Here is a 25,746-nt window from a genome sequence, read left to right on the forward strand (position 1 = left end):
TCTAGCAAGCGAACCGCAGCACGCAGAGAGCTGAGAGTAGGCTCAAAATGACCCCCAGCCACGACTCTCTAAGCACAAGAAGTTTCAGAAAGATAGCTTAAAAAACAACACAGTTATCCCCTATTCTTTTCCGCAATGCAATCCTATGGGCGAATTTTTTCAAAATGGCGATCGGATCGGTCCGCGAAAAGAGAAGCGCTCTGCGTATGGCTGCTTCTCTTCGCCGTGCTTCTACGGGGAACCCCGGTCCGCTTCTACTCCGCCTCTTGGCAAGGCGAAGCAGGCCAATTCGCTTCTGATTCTCCGCTTCTAATCGGAGCGGAGCACATCCCTATTATAAATGAAACAGTCAATATGTTAATAACACATATCCCTAAATATTTGGGCTGTGCACTGCTTTGGCTACAGTTACCAGTCCAAATCCATAGCTGAAGTATGGTGATTCACACCAATCTGGTCCGAATACATCTTGGGCCAGGATCAGTATGGATTGGCCGGAAGTGGGTCATGATTGATCTAAAGCATTTGGGACATTTCAGACATATCTGGATGATTCAGAGGTCATGTCACAGCCTCTGAATCACCCACCCATGCCTAGGACTTACTGGACCCACCTTCCCATTAGGGGTCGTTTGAAAATCTGCGGGGGCCTGCGTGTTCACTGGAGAATGTCCACGAGGGGATCCGCACGTCGCTCCCAGAGCGCCTCTATGCGACCCCAGTGCACCCCGAAAATGATAGTCTGACTTCCCTGTAAAAGAAACGAGGAAGAGCCGTCCATGCCGCCGACGACGACGAGGAGAGCTCTCCGCCAGCGAGGAGAGCTTGGCAAAAGAAGGCGGGGACCCCACCTTCTTTTGCCGAGCTCTCCTCGCCGGCAGAGAGCTCTCGGCGGCGGTGGCGGCGGTGGCATGGACGGCTCTTCCTCGTTTCTTTTACAGGGAAGTCAGACTATCGTTTTCGGGGTGCACTGGGGTCGCATAGAAGTGCTCTGGGAGCGACGTGCGGATCCCCCCCACATGTCTGAATCACCATCCCTCCACTCAGATGAGAATACTATGTAAAAACTGTGACCTTGCTTACCATCTGGGTTAGGCCTATAAATTATTGGGAAAGCCCCAAAGTTCTCATGGTGGCCCTGAAATCCTGAGCCACACATGACAAAGCAACCACCACATGAAAGCTGAAGCAACTGAAGACCAACATCCTGGGGCCCTCATAAAACTAAAATAAATAAAAAATATCCCTAAATATTGCCCAGCCTTTTCTTAAAATCATGCAAAACAAGTGAGCCCAAACTACACAATATGGGCTTCTGCTGACATCAGTCTCCCCAGTAACCTGAATTTTGAAATAATCCATATGCTATGTCATTGCATTAGTATGTTCTTCCCCAAACCTGGTGCCCTCCAGATGTTGTGGACTTCAGCTCCATATAGAATGGGCAATGGCCAGGGATGCTTGGAATTGTAGTCCATAACATCTGGAGGGCACCAGGTTGGGGAATGCTGCCTTAGTGTTCCTCTTCCCACTCCACTCCATTGCACTGGCAACTTGGGCGAGGAGGGTTGTGATGTCACATCCTGCAATTGTTGCAGCTACACGTTACTGAAGAAACTCAAGGGAAGGCAGAGATGAGTAGGCAGCATTCACCTGTCTTTGTAATGTATATTTTTATTCATTTTTATTTATTATCATTACATTTATATCCCACATTTTCCTCTCTTGCAAGGAACCCAAGGCAGTCTACAAGATCTCTCTCCATTTTATCCTCACAATAACCCTGTGAAGTAGTCTAGGCTGAGAATCAGTGACTGACCCAATGTCATCCAGTGAAATTCATGGCCATGCAGGGACTAGAACCCGGATCTCCTGAGTCCCAGTCCAATACTCTAACCACTGCAACACACTGGTTCTCTATTTTGAGCAAGATTGCAGAGTTCTCAGTTGATATGCCTTGAAGATATTTTTTTCAAGAATAGTTTTGTTGCTAATTCTTCAGTCAGGTTAACCAGTATTGTTGCTCTGTGTTCCCTCAGGTTTTATTTGTATTCATTTTATAGCCAGCTTCCTTTCTCTCTCTCCCTTGGCTTTTATTATGCACACTTTCTCCACTGCTTCTATAAGTGTAAATGATGCCGTATTTCATCTGATTCCAAATACGATTGATACTGGCTTGCATCGCCTTCTGTTTCATTTGATCATGGGTTATTTGGATCTTCCATTTAATTTGATCAATCCCTTTCTGGAGCCAAATCATTTGTATGAAAAGGGCCAGCACAACTTGTTCCTTTCACTTTGATCAATCTTGATCACTTTAAGCAGTTGTGGAGAATTCAATCACTGCCTACGGGCATTTTCCATTTAATTAATAAGGAAAGGACAACATTCTAAAAGAGGGAGGAAAGTGCTCAGGGACTCAGGAGATGTACATGGGAAGGTGTGGTTTCTCTGGCATTATTGTTTCAGGAATAATTGTCTTTCTCTGCTAAGGAAAAAAATGTGGACGGAAACAGGATCCATTTCTATTTAAATAGTGGAAGCATATCACCAGGCAGTGGGGCAACACTGCCAGGACTTACCTTATAGTGCTTCCATCTACGAATGGGACAAGAAGCCTCTCACAGACCAGCAGCGACCCCCGGAAGTGTCCTCCAGAATCAGTGTGGTGCTGACTGGGAAGTTGCTGACCCATCTGGGAGCCAGCTAAACAAACTGCAGAGCAGAGACCTGGGCCAGATCTACACCAAGCAGGATATTGCACTATGAAAGTGGAATGAAAGCGGTATATAAGAGGCAGGAGCCACACTACTGATTGCAGTACTGAAGTGCACTGACAACTGTTGGGGCCCATTGACACATACCATATACTGCTTTCAAACCACTTTCATGGTGCTATATCCTGCTTGGTGTAGATCTGGCCCTGAAGGAGGGAAAGGTTGATAGGCAAAGAGCCAGCTCTTGGAACACAGAGGAGGCCAACGAAAGAAAACAAGCAGCAGAAAGTCATAAAAAGGAGGCAAAGCAGTTGAGAAGCGGGGAGGTTGGTGAGATGTAGGCCTTAGTTAGACCTAAGGTTTATCCTGGGATCGTCCCGGGATCATCCCTGTTCATGTAAATGACACACAGGGGATCTCAGGAGCAGGCAGGGACAACCCCAGGATAAACTTTCGGTCTAGCTAAGGCCGTAGAGACGTGAACTAAGGAAAAAAAAGTACATGCCAAAGATAACAGCAGAGCACAAAGGGGGAAAGAAGCTCCATTTTTGGCCTGGAGAGTGCCATCAAAGGTACTTGCCTTGAGGGAAGGGGAGGAATGGCTAGACAAAACAGGACATTGAAGGCTAAGAGGGCTGACCTAAGGCATCTAGAGACATCAGCTCCTTCTCAGTCTTGGGATGGGCAGTGGGAGCAGAAGGGTCTTTTCCCCAGTTAAGCTCCAGGGCAGTCAGCTGGTGTCCTGACCCTGCAAACAGAGCAAGAATGAAAGGAAGCCAACTTGCTTGACTCTACTGAAGTGGCCCAGCCTCATCACAGGGTGTTACAAAGTTCACCCTTACAGCCTGGACCACCACCAAGGTGACCATTTGGAGGGAAATAGTGGTCTACAGCAAGCAAGCACAATCTAAGAAAAGTGATTTGTGTTCGTCTGTTCCTCTAAAGACTTACAAAGTTTCCTCCATCCTCAACTCGGTGGCCTTATTTTTTTAAGATTTTTATTTGTGCCGGGGGTGTTTTGTCCCCCTTTCAAACAGCCATCTATATATTGATTTTGCTCTATTCAGATGGCAAATGAAAATCACTTTAACTTGTGAAAAATGGTAAAATCTCTTTATACTCTTAAAGTGCTTCTGCTTTCTATGTGCTGAGCTCTCCAAACGCTTGAGAAAAGTGGTTATGTCAATATAGCCTCATATAATAGAGAGTAAGCGGATTTTTAAGACTGGTCTCTACAAATTTAAGTTGCGTAGTTTTTTTTAGTTTTAGATGGGAGAACGGTCACAGACTATAAGTCTACATTTTCCCAACCCCATTAATAGGTTGCATGGGAAAGGGAGAAGCTGATGAATATTAAGGACTAAATCAGCTCAGTGTTAAGTGATTTTGCGAATGTCGTATCAGAGACTGAAAGGCTAAGAACAGAGGTGGGGAAGCTGTGGCCTTCAGTAGGGGTGTGCACGGACCCCCCTCTCTGCCCCGTGGGCCGATCCGAAAATTTCGGATCGGCCCGCTCTGCTCCGCACCACTCTGCCCATACTCCGCTCCTCTTCGCCGCGGAGCTCCGGCTCCGAATCGGAGCTCTGCAGTGGAGGGGAGTGGCGCCAGGTAAGGCCGGGAAAGGAGGGCGGGGGGGTTACCGGGCCCTGCCGCCGTCGCCGCCCATGCAGCGACGGCGGCAGGGCCTGGTAAGGGACCAAGGGGGAGGGGGCCTTACCTGCCTCCGTCCGCGGTCCGTCGGCTTCTTCAATTGAGCCCGCGGTTCAACCAGGAAGTCTGGGCTGCAAGTGCAGCCCAGACTTCCTGGTTGAACCGCGGGCTCAATTGAAGAAGCCGACGGACCGCGGATGGACGCAGGTAAGGGAGAGGAGGGGGGTTTACCGGGCCCTGTAAACCCCACTTACCTTTCTGGCGGAGCTCTGGATTGAAGCGAAGGATCCGCCTTCACCTCGATCCTCTTCACCACAGTCCGCCAGCCCCCCAATCCTCTTCGCCTCCGCCTTAAGGGGAGGCGAAGCACCCTGCTCCGCTTCTAATTCGCCGGTCCGATTAGAAGCGAAGCACATCCCTAGCCTTCAGGATGTTGTTAGAGTACAAATCCCATCAGCCCTAGCCAGCACAACCAATATTAAGGGATGATGAGAATTGCAGTCCAACCACTTCTGGGGGGTCCATGTACCTCATCCCTGGTCTACAGTACTGTAAATAAATAATGAGGATTATCACAGTGCTAGATAGAATACTAGTGAAAAGACTGGCCTTGAGCCAGTAATTCCCTCTTTGGATCTGATATGAACTAGGGAGGTTTAGGAAGCCATAATCCCACAGTTTGAGACCATATGTGTAGTTAGGAATAATAACACTGATCTCCCTTGCAGAACTGTTTCCTTTCTTCCAGCTTGGCTGAAAAATGGAAGAAAGCTTACTATTCCTAATATTGGAAGGATTCCAACAGATAATTGAGTTCAGAATTGGAAATCAAGGCAATAGTGTAATGGTGACAAATCTAGCCATTCAAGATGGGGTAATGAGACAGAATTCCAGGTTGGCAGGTAGCAGGGCCAGTGCAAGCTGTCCTGCCACCCGAGGTGGCTGAGCACAAACTGACTGCTACAGCAGCATCCCCACTCTCATTGCCACTGATCCATTGGGAGACCCCTCCCACAATGCCTGGCTCTGAGGAAGGACTCCCCTCAGAGCCAGGCATTTAGAATAATAGAATCATAGAATAGTAGAGTTGGAAGGGGCCTACAAGGTTATCAAGTCCAACCCCTGCTCAATGCAGGAATCCACCCTAACACATACCTGACAGATGGTTGTCCAGCTGCCTCTTGAAGGCCTCGTGCGGGAGAGCCCACAACATCCCTAGGTAACTGATTCCATTTTCATATGGCTAACAGGAAGTTTTTCCTGGTGTCCAGATGGAATCTGGCTTCCTTTAACTTCAGCCCATTAATAGGTGTCCTGCACTCTGGGAGGATCGAGAAGAGATCCTGGCCCTCCTCTGTGTGACAACCTTTTAAGTATTTGAAGAGTGCTATCATGTCTCCCTTCAATCTTCTCTTCTCCAGGCTAAACATGCCCAGTTCTTTCAGTCTCTCTTCATAGGGCTTTGTTTCTAGACCCCTGATCATCCTGGTTGCCCTCTTCTGAACATGCTCCAGCTTGTCTGCATCCTTCTTGTATTGTGGAGCCTAGAACTGGACGCAATACTCTAGATGAGGCCTAACCAGGGCCGAATAGAGAGGAACCAGTACCTCATGTGATTTGGAAGCTATACTTCTATTAATGCAGCCCAAAATAGCATTGGCCTTTCTTGCAGCCATATCGCACTGTTGGCTCATATTCAGCTTGTGATCTACAACAATTCCAAGATCCTTCTCGTTCATAGTATTGCTGAGCCAAGTATCCCCCATCTTTTAACTGTGCATTTGGTTTCTATTTCCTAAATGTAGAACTTGGCATTTATCCCTATTAAATTTCATTCTGTTGTTTTCAGCCCAGCATTCCAGCCTATCAGGATCACTTTGAAGTTTGTTTCTGTCTTCCAGGGTATTAGCTATCCTACCCAATTTTGTGTCATCTGCAAATTAGATAAGCGTTCCCTGCACCTCCTCGTCCAAATCATTAATAAAAATGTTGATGAGCACTGGGCCCAGGACTGAGCCCTGCGGCACCCCACTTGTTACCTCCCCCCAGTTTGAGAAGGTTCCATTGATAAGTACTCTTTGAGTCCGATTCTGTAGCCAACTGTGAATCCACCTAATAGTTGTTCCATCTAGCCCACTTTTAGCTAGTTTGTTAATCAAAATATTATGGGGCACTTTGTAAAAAGTTTTGCTGAAGTCAAGATATGTCCACAGCATTCAACACTCCACAAGGGAGGTTACTTGATCAAAAAATGAGATCAAATTAGTCTGACAGGATTTGTTCCTGACAAATCCATGTTGGCTTCTAGTAATCACTGCATTGTTTTCAAGGTGCTTACAGATTGACTTCTTTATAATCTGCTCCAGAATTTTCCCAGGGATGGATGTCAGACTGACTGGACTGTAGTTCCCAGGTTCCTTTTTCACCCTTTTTTGAAGATAGGGACAATGTTAGCCCTCCTCCAGTCGTCCCGCACCTCACCCATCTTCCATGGTTTCGCAAAGATAATCAATAGCAGTTCTGAGAGTTCTTCCGCTAGCTCCTTCATTACTCTGAGATGCAATTCATCGGGCCCTGGAGATTTGAACTCATTCAAGGAAATTAGGTGTTCTTTGACCATTTGTTTATCAATCTCAAACTGTAATCCTGCCCCCTCAACTTCTGCTTCACTTTTTCCAGGGGGGTCATAGACCCGCTTTTGGGAGAAGACTGAGGCAAACTAGGAATTGAGCACTTCAGCTTTTTCTTTGTCATCTGTTATCATTTTGCCATCCTCATTAAGCAGTTGAACCACCATTTCTTTCCTCTGTCTTTTACTACTCACATATCTGAAGAAAGCCTTTTTATTGCTTTTAGCATCCCTCACTAATCTCAACTCATTCCCAGCTTTAGCCTTCCTGATGCCATTTCTGCACTTCTGTGCCACCTGTCTGTACTCTTCTTTTGTAGCCCGGCCTTCCTTCCACTTCCTATATGTATCCTTTATTGTTTTCAGGTCATCTCTAAGCTTTTTGTGGAGCCACATTGGTTTCTTTTGTTGTCTTCTATCTTTTTTCCTTGTTGGAATTGTTTGTAACTGTGCCTTTAAAATTTCCTTTTTTAAATACTCCCACCCATCTTGCACTCCTTTTCTCTTTAGGCTCACTTGCCATGGGACCTTGCTTATCATGGTTCTGAGTTTATTAAAATCAGCTTTCCTAAAGCTGTAAACCGCCCAGAGAGCTTCAGCTATGGGGCAGTATATACATGTAATAAGTAAATAAATATAAAATAAATAAAATCCAGGGTATAATTATTTATTTAAAACATTTCTTGGCCTCCCTTCAGGGCAAAAACCTTCCCAAGGCAGCTTAGAGCAATACAATATTTAAAAAACAGTTAAAAATTAAAAACAGTAAAACTTAAACACAACAAATAGCAATAAAAACTATAATGAAAGCCAACAATGAAACCAGCAGCAACAACAATGGCAATAGCAGCTATAACAGTCCTCAGTTTGGGTCTGGATGGTTCTCCAAGAAGCTATGCTGGCCACTTTCCCCAGACATCTGCCCTCTGGATAGCTCTGGGTGGATTCTCAGGGCAAGCAAGAGGATTCTCAGGGCAAGCAGGAGGATTCTCAGGGCAAGCAGGAGGATTCTCAGGGTAAGCAAGAGGATGGGTGGCTGTTCCACAGAGCTCTGCTTGCTCTCCCTCTGTGGCATTTGCTGCAGCTGGCGAGTGGGACCAGGGTGGGGGCACCATGTGCCACTGAGCAGGGAACAGCTCCAGGGAGCTCCACTGGCCCCACTCTACTGATGGAGTTCTCTGGAAGCTGGAGCAAGATGGCAGCTAGTGGTCATCTTGGTGGGGGGTGGGGGGAGCACACAACTTGCAGCTCCTCCCACTCTGGTGCCTAAGTTGAATCCTGTTTCATGGAAGGGCTGGCCCTGGCAAGAAGAAATGAGCAGCCTAACAAAGCAGAATGACTTGGACATCACTTCCACAGTTGTGGACTGACTTCATTCGTGTGTGGTCTGCTTTCTTCTTTTTTAACTAAAAAAGCTGAAACCCAGTGATGCATTTTTAAATTTACAAAACTAGACTGTATACTGATTCAAGTAATTCAAGTAATTACTGATTCAAGTAATTCAAGTAATTCAAGTACTGAATCAAGTATACTGATTCAAGTAATTCTAAGGAAAACAGCTAAGAAAAAACTAATCTGTGTTAAGTGATCCTGTATATGTGTTCGTTAAGAACAAAAGATCCAGCCAAGATCTACCCTTTGCATGAATCACTGCAACTGGTATACACCAGGGGGGCCACTGGAAATTGAGTCCAGTGATCTGTCAGTGGGACTAGAAGTCTACTTTCTATCTGCCTCTGCTGTAGTGCTACCATTCTCTTACCTGTTGTCACCCCAAAATTTGCACAGAACATATTTTATTAGGAACTTCTCCACTTTCTTCCCCACCTTCATGCAGCTCTTCTAAACAGCAGCATTGTCAGAAGTTGATTGTGAATTTCTGGTTACTATAGGAACACAATAAGACATTTGTAAATCTTTCGCTTTTAGCCAATATTCTATTTTAAGTCTCAAAGCAGATGCATACACACTGCACCTTATTTCTGCCCCCCCCCCCCCGTTTGTTTGTTTGTTTAGTTTAGTTTCTTAACGTTTAAAGCATTTGGGAGATTATAGTTTGTAGAACCAGGTAACAGTTTGACAATTTAAACTAATGGACATTCAACAGTCAATTGTATTCCTGGTTGAATAAACCCTCAATTTGTCTTAAAAGGTTTTTTTAAATTATTTTTTTAGTGTTAATGTAACGCCTCTGAATAGACTTTGTTTCCCACACACACACACAGTTTTAGTCTCACATAACAAGTGTTAATTAAATTACTCTCCAACCAACTTCACTGAAGTCTACTTAAGGATCCCCATTGACTGAATGGATTATTCCCTAAGGCAAATGACACACTGTGAAATGCCACAGTAATTATGAAGTAAAGCCGCCCCGCCCCCCTCCCTTCACAAACCTCTGAGAGGCAAGAGTCTGTCTTCAGTTCTATGCCTTGGCACAAGCTCCATTGAATGGACCTTGCTTCTGAGTAGGCATGCCCATGACTGCATCTCTGAGCTAGGGGTGGAGAGATCTGTCAGTCTTCGTCTTCCTGAGATTGTCAGTTTTTTGAGGCCATGCTTGTTCCATTCTGTTTGCACATGAGCCTGCCATTATTTAAGGGGAAAATACACATCTGTATGGAAATTCATAATGCATTTTTTATAATGTATGCATCGACGTACAGACTTTTATGTCCTTTTTAAAACGTGTACATTTTGGATGCATGTACTCATTGACTAAAGCATGTTTGCCGCACACATTTTGGATATGTATGCATTTTCTTTTCACATTTTTCAAATGTATACATGTTATCGAACAATTTGTTTGTTTGTTTTTGCGGGGGTTGGTTTTGGTGGAATGTATCACAAGCCTTGAAATGTAAGGAGTTCTGTCTGCAAATAGTTGTTTGGGTCTGCATTCGGTAACAGGAGGTGTGAATTGGGTAAAGCTCTTTTAGCAACCCTCAGCAGAGTGGATTTCTTACAGATTCCTAGAATGATTGGGTGACTACTAGTAGGGTAACCATATGAAAAGGAGGACAGGGCTCCTGTATCTTTAACAGTTGTATTGAAAAGGGAATTTCAGCAGGTGTCATTTGTATATATAGAGAACCTGGTGAAAGTCCCTCTTATCACAACAGTTAAAGCTGCAGGTGCCCTGCCCTCTTTTAAATCTGGTCACTCTAGTATAGCTCCTGCACCTTTAACTGCTGTGATAAAGAGGGAATTTCACCAGGTTCTCCATATATACAAACGACACCTGCTGAAATTCCCTTTTCTATGCAACTATTAAAGATACAGGAGCCCTGTCCTCCTTTTCATATGGTCACCCTACTGAAGCCTTGCTTAATTCCTTTTGAAGTAGGAACCTGATTTCCAAGCCAGGGAGAGAATATCTGAACTAGGTGGACAGAGAGTACTATAGAATGATTCTCTGGCATCGGGTAATTTGGGAATGCTTTATTTTGCTTAAAGTCATAGTTCCCACCCCATCCAGGGGCATGGTAGCAGCACCCAACCATCATATAGGCCAGAGCTAGGCCCAAAAACAAGGCCCAAAGAAGGCCCATGTTCCCTGGGCATCCCAAGCAACTCCATCAGTTTTTGTAGAATAATATTCCATGAATCCCCAATGGCAACTACTGTCAGGATCAATCAGCTGATGTACTGAAACAACAAGGTCAGAGTGTTCTGGCCAAGGAACTTAACCCTGGGGAGATCTATACTAAGCTGGATATACCACTTATAAACATTTTTTTATTGTGTATTGAGTCTTATTGTGTATTGAGCACCACATGATGCTTGCCTTGTAAGGTTGTATTGCTTACCCTTTCTGTCGTTCTATTTTCTGATCTTATCCGTATAAGTTGTATTTTCTCTTATGTGGCCAATTGCATCATAAGAACTTTTATATGCTTTTCCTTAGCCAATCACCTTCCTCGGGGCGGGGCATTTTTCTTGTGTTTCAGCCGCCAAAGTAGCAGCTGTTTTTCCTCTTTCTTGCCTCCTGTTCCTCTTTGCAGCCACAACCTCCCTCCCTACTTCCGTGATCTGCATGTGTATGGGCATTGTTCTATATGTGTTTACTCAGAACTAAGACTCCCTCTGTTCAATGGGCATTCCTCAAAGGTAAGCCAGCATGTGATGTTAGCAGTTGAAATCAATGGGATTTACTTTTGAGTAAGGGAACCAGCACACCTGTAGTTCATGAACTTGAAGATGCAAGCAAGCAGGGAGAGAAACTCCAGGCAGGGTTAGTGGATTTACTTTACTCAAAAGTAAATCCCATTGATTTCAACTGCTAACATCACATGCTGCCCCTTGGTCTGTGCTTAGGAAAATAGCGCAGAAAGAGGAGAAATCTTTCCAGCTCCCCTTCCCTCCATTTCTCTCCCCTCCAAGCACAGACCAAGGGGCAGCAGGTCACGTTAGCAGTTGAAATCAATGGGATTTACTTTTGAGTAAAGTAAATCTCCTAAACCTGCCTGGAAGCTCCCTCCCTCCCTCCATGGCTCCTGCTTAGGAAAAGCTCCCAGGTGTGGAAAGAGGGGAAATCTTTCCACCAGCAACCTCCGATGAGCGACAATGGAAGAAAAGAGGAAGTGGGAGGAACAATAAGCAGATGGGGAATTGGAAAAAAAAAAGTTACAACATACATTGTGTGGCCCAGAGTGCTGCATTCCTACTGGAAAGGAAAATGGTAAGAAATGTCTTAATACCTGCGTGTGCCCAGCAACGTTTTAAATCGGTATAACATATTACGTTTACTGACTGACAGATCTCCCCACTGAGAGCTCCAGGTTGGAGCAAGACATGTTTCTGTTCCAGGTCTCTGCAATATGGTAAATATATATTCCATCTGTGTTTTGCAGATTGTCTGGTGCCATTCATTTCATTGATGGAACTGGATGTTTTCAAATTTCCCAAATTTGCACTTGTACAGATTTGCACTGATGAAAATGTGCAAATCCCCTTTCCAAATGCACAAATCCCTCCAAAATGCACATTTTCAGCCAGTGGCTTTTTATTTTACAAATTTTACTACCACTAAATTTACTTATGTCTTCAGAATTCATGTGAGTTAGGTAAAGCCAGTCTACTGCTGAATCCATGGGACTGAAAATTTCTCTGACATCCCTACTGGGGAATGCAAACTAAAAAGTCCAGCCATGGATACTGTACTGAAGTACTATAGAGAACGGTGGAGCACAATTCCCATCACACACATATCCAGGCACAATTGGAGAGTTGTGCACAGGCATTCACTGGAATGCAGGAAAGGATTCTGGGATGCACCTTTGAGATCACACAATGCTCCATTGGCTCCCCTAAAATCAGTGCTTCTCCGACTGATTACTTGGGATGTCTAACAAGTACAAACCCAATATTTTAACATCTATGTGCAGCATCTAAGTAACAAGAGGAAAACCATTGATTATTTTGAAGCTTATAGACTCAAGTATGATGTTGAAGGGGTGGGGGTTGTTTGCTTCTAAAGTGAGAGATGGGGGGAACTCAGGACAAATACTATGTGAACTATTGCCTGAGTTGGAGATAGATTGGATGTGCCATTCGAAACAACCGTAAAAGGTCACCAGATCCAGTGGGTTAAATGTTAAAGCATTCAAGTTAGTGTTGGCTACTTTGTCTTTTCCTACAAGGGGAGGAAACTAGTGTGCCTTAACAGAAGTCATGATGCTCTAGGAAAGGCTTGGGAATCTGAGCTAAACTCCAAGTGCATGATGGTACATGTGTACCCAGGCTGAAATCCCTGGAAGCACAGGGACGGTAGCCTTTTCCTTTTGCTGCCACATGCTGAAATAGTCTCGTGAAGCAGCCCTGAACTTGTACACCACTGCTCCATTGAATTTTTGCAGAACAGAAAACATAACTCTGCAGTTCCTTATATTTGAAATTTGGATCTAGCCTAGGATCACTAACTTGAGAGCACTGACATTAAGAGAAGTGATGCCTTTTGAAAGCCACAGTCTCCAAGGGCAAAAATGATCCCCCAAATATCTCCAGCACAGTCACCAAAGGACATATTCCAGAATACTCTAGTACAACTCCGATTTATTTCAGTGGGGCTCAGGCAGGAAATTATCCCAGTAGGTTGAGCCCATAGTTTATTAAAAGCACCTGTTCCACACAGATTGGTTTGAACACAGCAGGATAGTTGCAGATTGTGCTGGGGGAAAAGATGAATACAAATTCACTGCTCAACACATTTATTCAGTGCAATAAACCAATTTCTCTGCGTTCACTCAAAGACCTGGCAACTTAAGCTGATTATGGCAGCTCACATTGATTGGCCCTGAGTTTGCAAGAAAGTACAAAATTGGCAATTTTATGAGGTAGTACTTTCAATCTCCAGAGGACCACCCAGAATGCATTTAAATATTGTGCAAGGTAGAATATCTTTTGAGCCATCCCCCACATCCCTGTGTACTATTTAGCTGATACATATATTTGGCAGATTACTTTTTGCAATGCATAATTCAATCGGCTACTGTAAAATAGCCCTCTTGTTCTGCTTCCAGATAGACCAAGAAGACTATCAGTCACCACTCCACACCAGAATTCCTAACAAAATAATACAAAATCTACTGAATTGGATCTTTCTTGTCCTCCTCCTTTGCCCTTCATTGTGTGCTGCAAATAAACATGTCTGCTATTAATGATGGGAAAAAGAGCTGTCTAACACTTTTTAAAGGCAGGTTTGGACTACAAATGTCAACCCTTCTCAGCACCCTCACAAGTCAACAGTATCTAGAGTTCTTGGAGAAAGCAATGATGATTAAATTGATTTCTAATAGTTTAAATTTGGTAGTGTAAATTAGAAATGAGTGAACCAACATTCTCCTCAGTTTGGTTTGGGGTTTGTCCCAAGAGCGCTCCCTCCTGTTCTGGGAGCCAGCCTGGATGAGGGGGAGGGGGAGGGGGCCTTACCTGCGTCCATCCGCGGTCCCTCGGCTTCTTCAATTGAGCCCGTGGCTCAACCAGGAAGTCTGGGCCACAAGTGCAGCCTAGACTTCCTGGTTGAGCAGTGGGCTCAATTTAAGAAGCCGAGGGACTGCAGACGGATGCAGGTAAGGGAGAGGACAGAGGGGGGGTTACCGGGCCCCGACGCCGCGTGTGCAGCGACGGCAGCAGAGCCCGGTAAGGGACCAAGGGGGAGGGGGGCCTTACCTGCGTCCATCCGCGGTCCCTCAGCTTCTTCAATTGAGCCCGCGGCTCAACCAGGAAGTCTAAGCCGCAAATGCGGCCTAGACTTCCTGGTTGAGCCGCGGGCTCAATTGAAGAAGCCGAGGGACCGCGGACAGACGCAGGTAAGGGAGAGGAGGGGGGTTTACCGGGCCCTGCCGCTGTCGCCGCATGGGCGACAGCGGCAGGGCCCGGTAAACCCCACTTACCTTTGTTGCGGAGCTTCAGATCGAGGTGAAGGATCCACCTTCACCTCGATCCTCTTCGCAATGCTCCGCCGGCCCCCAAATCCTCTTCGCCTCCGCTTTAAGGGGAGGCGAAGCACCCCACTCAGCTTCTACTTCGTCGGTCCGATTAGAAGCAGAGCACATCCCTACTTTCCGGGGCCTCCTAGAGCATGTTATTAGTGCAGCAAGGGGAAATTGCGTATTTCCCCTGCTGCATTAATGGTGACCACCATTAAAGCAGTGGGGGAAAGGTCAAAGGACAAAGGGCAGGGCAGAACAGTTCTGATCTGCAGCCTTGCTAATGTTGGGATGAAAATTCACTCTGCATGTCTGCCTGGGCCCATGAGAGCCAGAAGTGGAGGCATCTGCTGCCCTCGTGGGGCCAGGCATATTTTTGCCCTAACACCAGACTTAATTGAAGCCTCTGCTCACGCTGGCAAGACCCCTGTTCTACATGAGGGCTGCTTTGGCCTGCTGTAGATCTACTGTAATCTACCAGAGTCAGAAATGGTGAAACCACAACAACCAGCCTGCTTCAGATTCAGAACCACATCCAAAGTGGGTTAGAGTGGTGCCGACGTGCTCTGAGTTCAATGGGGCCGATTTGGAAGTCCAAATCCACCTCCGAGTCCAAACAGGGGGCTGTGCACAATATTTAACTTGCTCTCCACAATGTATATCATTGTATATATTTTGACACCAGTGAACTTAAATGTGGGCCAACGGGGCAGAGGGCAATAGAGATAGCAATGTGCTGGAATCCTATGCTGGAGTTTTTGCAAGAGAGAAGTTGGGATGAGACTTACTGCATCAATGCTTATATTAGTCCCTTGGTCCTGCAGCATTTCTGAATCTCTATGGGGATGGATCTGATCAGTACATTTGGATGGAAGACCTTTGGGAGTAGAATAAATGTATATTTAAGAAAGCAATAGACTATTCTAAATCCTTTGCATATCTTTAAATCCATTTACTCTTTGTATGAATTAATCCCCGTCCATTCTGCAAGACTTATACTGAGTGGCCTTATTTTGACAGTGAAGAGAATTGTATCCCACTATTCTCCACATGAGCACAGGCTGAATTCTTCCCCCAGGGTGAGGTACTTAGGTTAGACAGAGGCCTAATCTACACCAAGCAGGATATGGTACTATGAAAGCAGTATGGAAGCAGAATATAAAAGGCAGGAGCCACATCAAGCAGGATATAGTGGTATGAAAGTAGTATATGGTATGTGTCAATGAGCCCAACAGTGGTCAGTGCACTTCAATACCGCTATAAAGTAGTAGTGTGGCTCCTGCCTTTTATATACCGCTTTCATAGTGCAATATCCTGCTTGGTTTAGATGAGGCCTGAGACATAGTGACTGGTCCAAGGTTACTCTGTAAGCTTCGGAGCTGAAGGCAGGGGATTTGAGCTATAGATCCTTTTTACATGAGGCTTTTATTGTACACTCATGATTGCTTACTCAGATACTTTGCAGGTCCTTTACATGACATTGCCATCCTCCAGGGCCTTTCCCATGCTTTACCACTATTATTGCAGGGTGTTTTTTTTTTCCATAACAAGGAAAGTTGGGTATTATTTATAAATGGTGGAATGAGAGTCTTGTGTAATTGTGCAATTCGACTATACCACAGCACCATCTATGGTTGTATAATGAAACATACAGAAAGGCTAAAGAAAATATTAATCCTAGAAAGAATCCAGAAGCAGAAGTTGAGGATAGAAGCCTCTTGTAGAAATATCCATAGTTTCCCTGCTTCTCATCTGACATACTGTCTGTGTAGTATGGGTGTTTAACGTATAGTCTACTTCTTTACCTTCCTTCCCTTTACTGACGCCATGGCCAGAGCTTAACTTGAAGAAGTTTATGGCAAGAATTCTAAGTTGTTACATGTCTGGTTCTATCATTCCCCACTAGGGGTGTGCACTCCACTCTGCAATTATCTGGTAAGTGTGAAAATCCATGGAGCATCCGATCTTCCAGAGTAGAGATTAGCTGCTTCCAAATGCATTGAATACTCTCAGAGCAGACACATGCCCAATCAGAGCTTCCTAAATCTCTGGAATTAACCTGTGTGTGTATCTCCATATTTGGAAGAAAGTGAGAGGTTGTTTTCATATTGACTTCTGTGGCTAACCAATAGGAATGGCCACAGTGGTGTTCTCCTCCAATCACAGTGTTCAGGAAAGTGGGAAACACTAACTGGACTCATAGAAGTCAATGATCCATATTTCCACAGTGTGAAAGTGCTGCTGGTATGGCAGGTGGTGAGTGAGAAAGCTTCTACACATAAGGAAACCACAGGCAGGCTCTTTATTTCAGAGCCTGGGTGCGGGGTTCCCCCCCCCCCCCATTCAATAGATCAGGGAGGGTACCAGGTTGGAGAAGGCTAGAATGGGGATTTTTTTAAAAAAAAAATCCTAAAAAATCCAAGCATAAACTGATCTAATTCAAACTTGGTGGAGGTAAAACCCTCCTTTAGAGTTATCACCTTGCCATGTTTCATCTGTTTATCTATAAAAATTATGCATATGTAAGAATTTTTGTAATTTCAATTTAAAAATTCCCATAAAATCAAAGCATGAATCAATTTGATTATCTCTTGGTGGGGCTAAAGGACCCTTTAAGAGCTATCACTGTGCCAAGTTTTACCTCTTTATCTTTAAAAATGAGGGAGCTGTAAGCAATTCTGTTAATACCAGTTACCTGAATAGTGAATGGTTCTTCGAGGGCAATTCGACGAGGTGGAGAGCATAAAACAGGAGTGGGCACCTCAAGCATGGGGGCCAAACCCAGATGTCCTGACCCATTTTCCCTAAACTTCTGATTATTTGGTGGTTTCCCAGATTTTGTGTTGCTTTTTCCCCAATCTCAAAGGTTAAATGCTTCTCCTACAGCTGAGTTACTGGCAGTAACGAAATGAAAATATTCTGGCATTTTGGGCCCTATCCCTTTGGGCTTTTGCCCTTCCTATAGGCCTCCCAAGAGCATTTCTGAAATTGAATTCAAACCTCAAGTCAAAAGAAGTTCCCCACCCCGGCTTAAAATCTATATATCGTGTAGACTTCTGAACAACTCTTTGAGGTCTTTTCAGTGGAGTGTTTTTCAGCAAAAAAAAAAAAAGTGTCTCCAAAGCTGTTCAATGCAGATTAACACTGATAGATTTCTTGGCACATATTTAAGGCCAATCTTCCCCATCCTGGTGTCTTCCAGATGTTTTGGACTATAAGTCCCAGCATTCCTGACCTTTGGCTATGCAGGTTGCAGCTGATGGGAGCTGATGTCCAAAACATCTGGAGGGCCCCAGGTTGGGGAAGACTGCTTTCAGCTCACTTGCTCTGGATGTGGTAGTGTGCCTTCAGATGGAGGCATGCCAGCTCTTCACATTAGTAATTTTAATTATAATCCTGTGATTGGCTTCTTGGGAAAAATAGTAATTTAAGGATCGCTTTTGGGATTGCATTTTTGGCAGTGGAAATCCTACTTTTGACTGCTGTTTTTTCAGTCTATATGTCAAGATTCTGTAGGTATTATGGATTTGGTTCTTTAATTCCACATTTTATTGGCTGGCATGAGAACCTTTGGCAGAAATCCCTAAGGCTGCAATCCTATATCCACTAGGTGCATACAGAGCAGGTCTTCTGCACCCTGAAATTTGGGGTGGAGCTCTGTTGAGTGGGTTCTCTGCTCCAATTTTCAGAGGAGGTTCGTCTCTCCACTCCACCAGATTACTCATTGGAAAACCACTCCATTTTCGGATAACCACTTTATTATAGACTATGGCAATTAACCAGAATGCTTACAGCTCTGTAATTTTTAAAGATAAAGGCACTGTGATAGTGCTTAAAGAGTGCTTTAGGCATGCCAAATTTGAAGCTGATCCCTTCGTCCCTTAAAGGATATTTTCCCCTCAACCTCCTCCCCCCCAAAAAACCTGATTCTGCATTAATTCACCCCTGGTCATTTATGGAGGGAGTTTTATCCTTTACTTTGCTGATGCACTTTGCTGTGCATTAGCAGAGTAAAGGATAAAACTCCTTCCATAAATGACCAGGGGTGAATTAATGCAGACTCAGGTGTGTGTAAGGGCGGGGGTGTGTGTGTGAGGGGAAATGTAAAAAAAAAAATCCCTAAAACCTCAAGGGATACAAGGAACTGCTTCAAATGTGGCATTCCTAAAGCCATCCTTAAGCACTATCACAGTGCCAAGTTTCATCTCTTTATGTAAGCATTTTGGTTAATTGCTATAGCCTATAATGAAGCCGTTATCCAAAAATGGGATGGAGGTCCGAATGACTTTTGCTCTGCACTTCAGGTATCTGATGGTTTTAAAAACATTCCCATACCACACTGAACATTCAGAGCTCTGTCGGAGCACTGTCGGACCTTTGGATTTTTGGAGGGCACATCCCTAATATCCATACTGTTATATCAATGAAAAATGCACATGTTTGCATTAGGTTTAACAATATAAATGAGTAAGTCTCCTCTGGAACAAGGAGGGCTTTGAAAGGTGGAAATTACTAATTCGGATAATGTTTTCTACATAGGGAAGAATAGGACAGGATCTACACCCCTACTTTGAAACTGTTTATAACAGTATTGACAACTGCTGGGGCCCAGGACACACTCCATATATAGTTTTCAAACCATTTTCAAAGTGTTATATCCTGTTTGGTGTAGATCTGGCCTAGGAAGAAGTGGAGGCTGGTAGCTTTGATGCTATTAGCGCTGTGATGCTGCTCTGGCTTTCAGTCAGAATCAGTCAATAGAAAGCAGCTATTCAGTTCCTGAATGTGTAAGTTCAGAGGAGAGGACATCTTAGATGGACCTCTGCTGTTTCATATGGTTGTCATGCCAAAGATTTGTGAAAAGTCTGAATATGGTCATAGAAACTCTTGACATGATTACAACTGAAAATATCACTCAGAGCTTCAGTCCCAGAATCAGGGGCAATCCAAGATATTTTACTGCCTAAGGCAAAGGACAAGATGGTGCCTCCCCACATTGGTGGTGGTGGTGGTGGTGGTGGCAGCTTTCCCAATCTTTCTTGGGAAGACAGATTGTACTTTCTTTAGTTCATTTAGGGTACGATCTTTAGGGTGCACAGAAAAAAAAAAGTCTTATAAATCTCAGCATGCTAGAAGTTGTAGGATTCTTTTCTGTCTAAACTTGCATAAAATTGCATCCTAAATAAGCATGTCTAAACATGCATAGGATTGTACCCTCCAGCAATAATCCTATAAACACTTCCCTGTGAGTAATTCCCATTGAATTGTGTGGGATTTACTTTCCAATAGACATGGGACATTGTACAAATAGGCCCCTGAACTGATGTGCTTGGAGAAACTGATGTGACTCCAGGACCAATTCGTCCATTGAAGGGACAGACATATGTCCCTGATGAAGAGGAACAGAAAAGCCAGTTGAGACACATTTCTGCAAAAGAGAAATATCTGAACTAATTAAACACCCACCCACCTTACAACAGTTATCCCTGCTAAAGCAACTTGTGGCTGTGCTGGCTAGGCTAAACCTGCTAGAGTGTCACAAGTTGGCCAACCCTGTGAGAAATCCAACCCAGACATGAACTACTTCTGTCAGATGCTCATCTAATCTTTTTCATTTTCAGACTTTGGAAAAAGAAAACACGATGACAAATAACAATGGGAAAATACACAGAAGCTGACTAATTTAACTGCCTTTATTTCTAGTGTTGGATTTTTAGTTAGACTGGGGTAGTTTATGTGTGGCTCAGGGTTTGTTGTCTTTCTTTTTTAACCTCCTAGTCAGAATCAAACATCATCCTACATAAACGTTTGGCTCAGATGTCAATGGGCCTGTTCAGTGGACACACTAAGCCATGGTTAGGACCGCTAACCCTTTCAGAACAGGTGGTTAGTGAGCCTGTTTATACCATGGTTATGTAGCCACCATGGTTAGGAATGGTTCACACGAGATGCTAAACCATAACGTTTAGCTCAAAATGCTTAATGATCATGGCTTAGCATGTCATCTGAACAGGGTCACAGGGTGTACTGAGACTGACTTCAACCAATGCGTATTTAAATAAAGCATCGCCATTCTCACAGGATCTGGGTCTTGGGTTTGGGGCTAGCAAATACTATAATCCTCAAACACAGCTTACGTCTATTCAAACCCACTTATCTTCCCACCTGTTTTTCACAGCTCCTCTTGTCAATCTTAGCAATTTGTTTTTAACAAGGATTCTTCCCCTGCCGTAACTCAACCCATCTTCTGCTCCTTATTACCACATACCCTGCAGCGCCGCTGATACAGTGACAATGTAATCTCTCCTCTCTCTTTTTTTATTGCAAAAGTCATTAATGACTGTAGCTGGCAATTTGAACTGGGTAAATATTCTGACAAGTCAATTGCCCCCTGCTCACTTTATATACCTCCTCTGCTAAAGGAAGACCCGCCACTGCAGGCAATGCAAGCGTTTGTGCTGTGCGTGCCGCCGGAGAGCATCGTCTGCAGCAGGATGTCAGTGAAAGGTTCTCAAAGAGCAAAGAAAGGAAAAGGCTATTCATTGCAGCCAATCACCCAGCTTCAGTATAAACCGTTGCTCTGAAGATATTATTAAAGGTTGAAGACCAGAGTGGTTACATCAGCTGCTCAGATACACTGAAGGATAGCAGAATCATAAGATTATGACTTCACTGTTGATGAGGCAGAACTCAAGGCCAAATAAATGCCTGTATTATTTCTAAGGGATTTTTAAAACATATTTTGAGTATAGACCACTATTGCATGACTGTGTTTATGACTGTGCACCACCTCAGGCCAAAGTCAAAGCGGACCAATTCAGACTGAATACAAGGCAGTACTGAATTGGTCCAATGCATCCAAGGGGAAGTGGATCAGTTCTGAGGGCTTCAGGGTGCCTTGCGCCAATCCGGGCAGTTGTGGGCTGCTCCACCCACCTGCCTGCCTGCCCAGGAAAACAGGCAAAAGGCTGACAGTGAGACCATTGCACTCACTGGACATCTCCCCCCTCCTCCCTCCTCTCTCTCACAGGTAACTCACACCACTGTTGCCACTACTGGAATGTACCTTTGCTGTGTGTTCTCCTCCTTTAGACCTTCAATTTAACGGCAAGTTGGGGACTCACTCTTTTTCATAGATCTATGGTTCAAATGGCCCTTTACATCCATCATAGTTTGCAGCCATAGATCTATGAAAAAGTGAGAGCCCCCATCTTACCTTTAAATCATGGCTCTGAGGACGCACAGCAAAGGTAAGTCCTGATGGGGATGGCTCCACATACTGGGGGAGGGAGGGAGGTGAGCAGGGAGTCCAATGGACTCCTGGTCAGCCTTGTGCCCAGCTTTCCTGGGTGTCTCCCATGCAGGAGCACAGTGGGCACCCAGGATCCTGCAGGGGCTGCTCTGTGTTGGGGGGGGGGCAAACCTCGCTTCGACTTTGGTGCCAAAGTGAGGTGGTCAAGCCCAGAAGCACCCTGAGTCAAATTGGGGGCATTTTGGAGACTCCAAAACAGCCTCTGAGATGAATCAAGGAGGGGGGCTGTACACAGCCCTACTTGTGACCCACGAAGTCAAATACAACCCACCAGAAATTTAGGAAGTTCTCCCAAGGACTTCATGCTTGTTGGGTATTATAAAAATAGGGCAAGCAGCTATTAGGTACCAGGCAAGTCATAACAATGTCTGATAATCAGGATGGGCTAATTTGTCAAGTTCAATCATTTTCAGGTTTTGAGTTTTCCACTTCTAGATTCATCCTGTCCCTGTTCCATATGAGCCTTTATTTTCTGCACAGAAATTAGTCCTCTAAAACAAAACAAATTACCACCAGTAGCATATCTACCACTTCCATATCATATTGACTTCATATCAGTTTATTAGAAATAAGTACATCATTTTGTGCACGGTTTTTGAAATTTGTGCACTTCTGTGTGCATTTCCAAATGCAAACATATTTGTATGTGTCCGCCCCCGCCCCATGAACTGGGTGATTAACCTATCATTCAGTGGAGTCATCATGCAGGGGAGAGCAGGGAGGAAAAGAGTTAGCTTATTCTTCTGGTGAGTTGGATTCTCATCACCTTGTATTAGGTAAATTGAACTGATAGATGTGAATGGTTGATGTGCAAGGTGATGGGGGTCTTTGTATCTGTGGTATTCATTATATTTGCATTGTTTAGTGCAGGTTTATGGTCTTTGAGGTGTAATTTATAAGTTGCCATTTGCTGTTGTTGGCTGTTGCTTTGGGACTAAAGTTGACTCCAGAGAAGAACTGAAGTATCCAGCACCTTGGTGAACCAGAAGAAGAATGCTGGAGTGGCTAATTACAATGCTTTGCACGCAAGACTTACATATTTATCTTTAGACTAAGAGGAACTATTGCCTGTATTGTTCATGTGTGAGCAGACTACTTATGCATTTACAGTAGATCTATATCATCAACTGCCATATATGTTGTTTTATATATAGTTGTGGTTCTAACAAAAGAATGTTTCTTTAATTCAAATCCTTGCTAGTTTTATTCCAACCAAGCCCCATTGGACCCACACATACAGAGGCTAAACATGCATACTTCATCCTCTGGCAAAAGAGTATCTGTATGCATTTTTGGAATATATGCATTTTCTTTACACATTTTCAAATGTGCACACATCAGAAACTCAGAAATATCCAGATTTCTAACTACAGATTGCATTCAGTTTGACATTCACTTCTGGGAGGTGAACACAACCAATTTCTCACCCATCCCTTCCAATGACTTGCATTCTGATGAATGAGTAATAGGTTGCAAACACAGGAGGAGAAATTAGAGAAGACACACATGTAATGGGGTTGAACCAAGGGCCCTATTTATTTAATTCAGGATCATAGGCCTTAGCTGGACCTAAGGTTTATCCCAGGATCATCCCGGGGTCATCCCTGTTCATGTAAATGACACACAGGGGATCCTGGGAGCAGGCAGGGATGACCCCGGGACGATCCCGGGATAAGCTTTAGGTCTAGCTAAGGCCAGAGAGAAGGAAATAAATGTGGGGTAAACTAACCTGCTTTTTTGCACTCCACCAGCCTGATGTTAATCCAGAGAAAGGGGTGGGCATAACTAGGCAATCCTCTGCTAATAGGTCATGCCCATCCAGGTATGGAGGATGTTCTTCCTGATTCATCTCCTGCATCGCATCCCAATTCCAGTTGGATGCAACAGATTAGCCACAAAGGCTATCAGTACCCCATGCACAGGTTGCAGAGCCCTGAAAGGCAGGTCTCAGGCATGACCAATCACCCTAAAAGGTGACCAAGTAGTTCACCTACCAATGTTTCTTCCTAAACGAAACCCACCAAATGTGACTAAATTAACCTGTGTAGGCAGAACTTTCTAAAACCAGGCCTGAAACATTGTGCAGAGCAGGCAAAAAGAAGCATCAACTGTGCCTAGTGATGTCACAGTAGTTCCAGAGGGGGTTGAAGTCTGGCAGACTTCCCCCTGCTCAGCTTCATGGACCCAGTTTGCTGAGCCACTGCATGGTCTGTGAGTGTCTAGCAGCCACCCATTCTTTCAGTGAGCTGCCATTTTGTGAAAAAATGTCAAATTGTAATTTTCTGTAAATGTAATGTTGCGTAAATGGCAATCACAAAGGAGCCATTTATGCAACAGTATAGGTGTAAATGGTCCATGTACACAGCGCTACAGGAGTAAATGGTCCCTTTACGGACACCATTTTTGCAACATTTTTGAAAAAAAACTTTGGTTATCTCAAACACTGGTTACTCATTGGAATTTGTTTGGCTGGCTTTGTGGTGTTGGCTGTTAGCTAGAAGAATTAATTGCAATACAAAAGAGGGTGTTCCACCTACATTGTGGGTAAGGGAAAGGGATTGCCTTGAAGGCATTTTTCAGATTTGTCAGTTTTTAAGAGGTAAAAAGGCTTCCCACCTCCACTAAATGATACAAAAGCACTTTCATGTTATTATTCCTTTGCTCTGAGTACAGATAAAGCTAAGCAGATGTTGTTTGATGTAATCACAACAAATTTGCAATCTTAAAAGATCATAAACATACACTCCATTTTTATATTATTTGATGACACGATTGTTGGGAAAGGATGCTTTGCAAATAAGATTAGCATAAGTAATTCACCTTAAAGGGTATCTTAATTAACTCTCTACATTGCTTTGGGCACCAACTCCTATTAACCAGACTATGTTATACTTTCATCCAAGAATCTGAAAGTGTTTTACAAATAATAATTATACTTCATAAACACCTCTAGCAGAGTGTCACAACAAGAACCCATTGTTTCCTGTTTTCCCAATAAGTACCTACGGCCCCTGTCTTTCTAATGAGTAAAAGCTGAAACAAAATTATGTCCTCACAAACCAACCATGTAAATTCCACCCTTCTGCCATTTCACTCTTCAGATTCTATTTGGAGGTATATTTAAATACCACCCCCCAATCCTGTTAGCTGGTATTGTTTCCCCTATGTCTTTGTGCTTTAATAGCATGCACTAATTATAAGTTCTTTTCCTTCCTAGATTAATCAGTTAGAAGCTTCCTTTATGGTACCAAGTTGGTGCTACTCTGCTGCTAAACTGCATGCTATCACTGTTTGAGGGTGGCAGTGAATAATTCCCACTGGGGGAGGCAGCAGGGGCTTTCTGGTTCCTCTCTCCCTCCCTTATCCTGGCTTCTGGCGACCAATGGGAGATCGCCTTCCACTCGGGAATACAACCGGCACAGCGCCGGAGTGAGGACAGATGGCAGAGGAACCACATTGACCTCGCTTGGGCAGGAACAGTTGGGGTGGCTGCATTTCTTTGGCTCTTTGCCCTGGGGTGGCTCTGAATTGGCAGTTGCATCTTTTAACCAATGCAGCACAGATTTGGAGCCACTCTGGGGCAAAGACAACATTGAGTCAGCCCCTCAGACAATCCCAAACAATTGAGGATCATGACACAGTGTAACATAGGCAATCAGAGTTAGCTATATAATTATGTCACTGAGAATAAAGTCATGTCAGAGTGACAGCAATGTTCCCTGCTTAGTTGAACACTTTTTTTTGATGCAGTCACCACACACACACACACACATACACACACACTGCTGAATGGATCAATGCCCTTTGATGCTGCCAGAAATGTTCATGACAAACAGCGAGTTCTTTTGGCTTGGCCTAATTTTCAGGGGGAAATTCTTTTTACTTCTGGCATGATTAGTGTATAGAGCACTAACCAGTTGGGCTTAAACTGGGCTAATTGTCTTATCCTTAATGCAAGAAACACTTGGAACTGTTCTTTGAGAACAGAACTGTCAATACTCTCATCAG

This window comes from Elgaria multicarinata, chromosome 4 (assembly GCF_023053635.1).
Source record: "Elgaria multicarinata webbii isolate HBS135686 ecotype San Diego chromosome 4, rElgMul1.1.pri, whole genome shotgun sequence".
NCBI classification, from domain to species: Eukaryota; Metazoa; Chordata; class Lepidosauria; order Squamata; family Anguidae; genus Elgaria; species Elgaria multicarinata.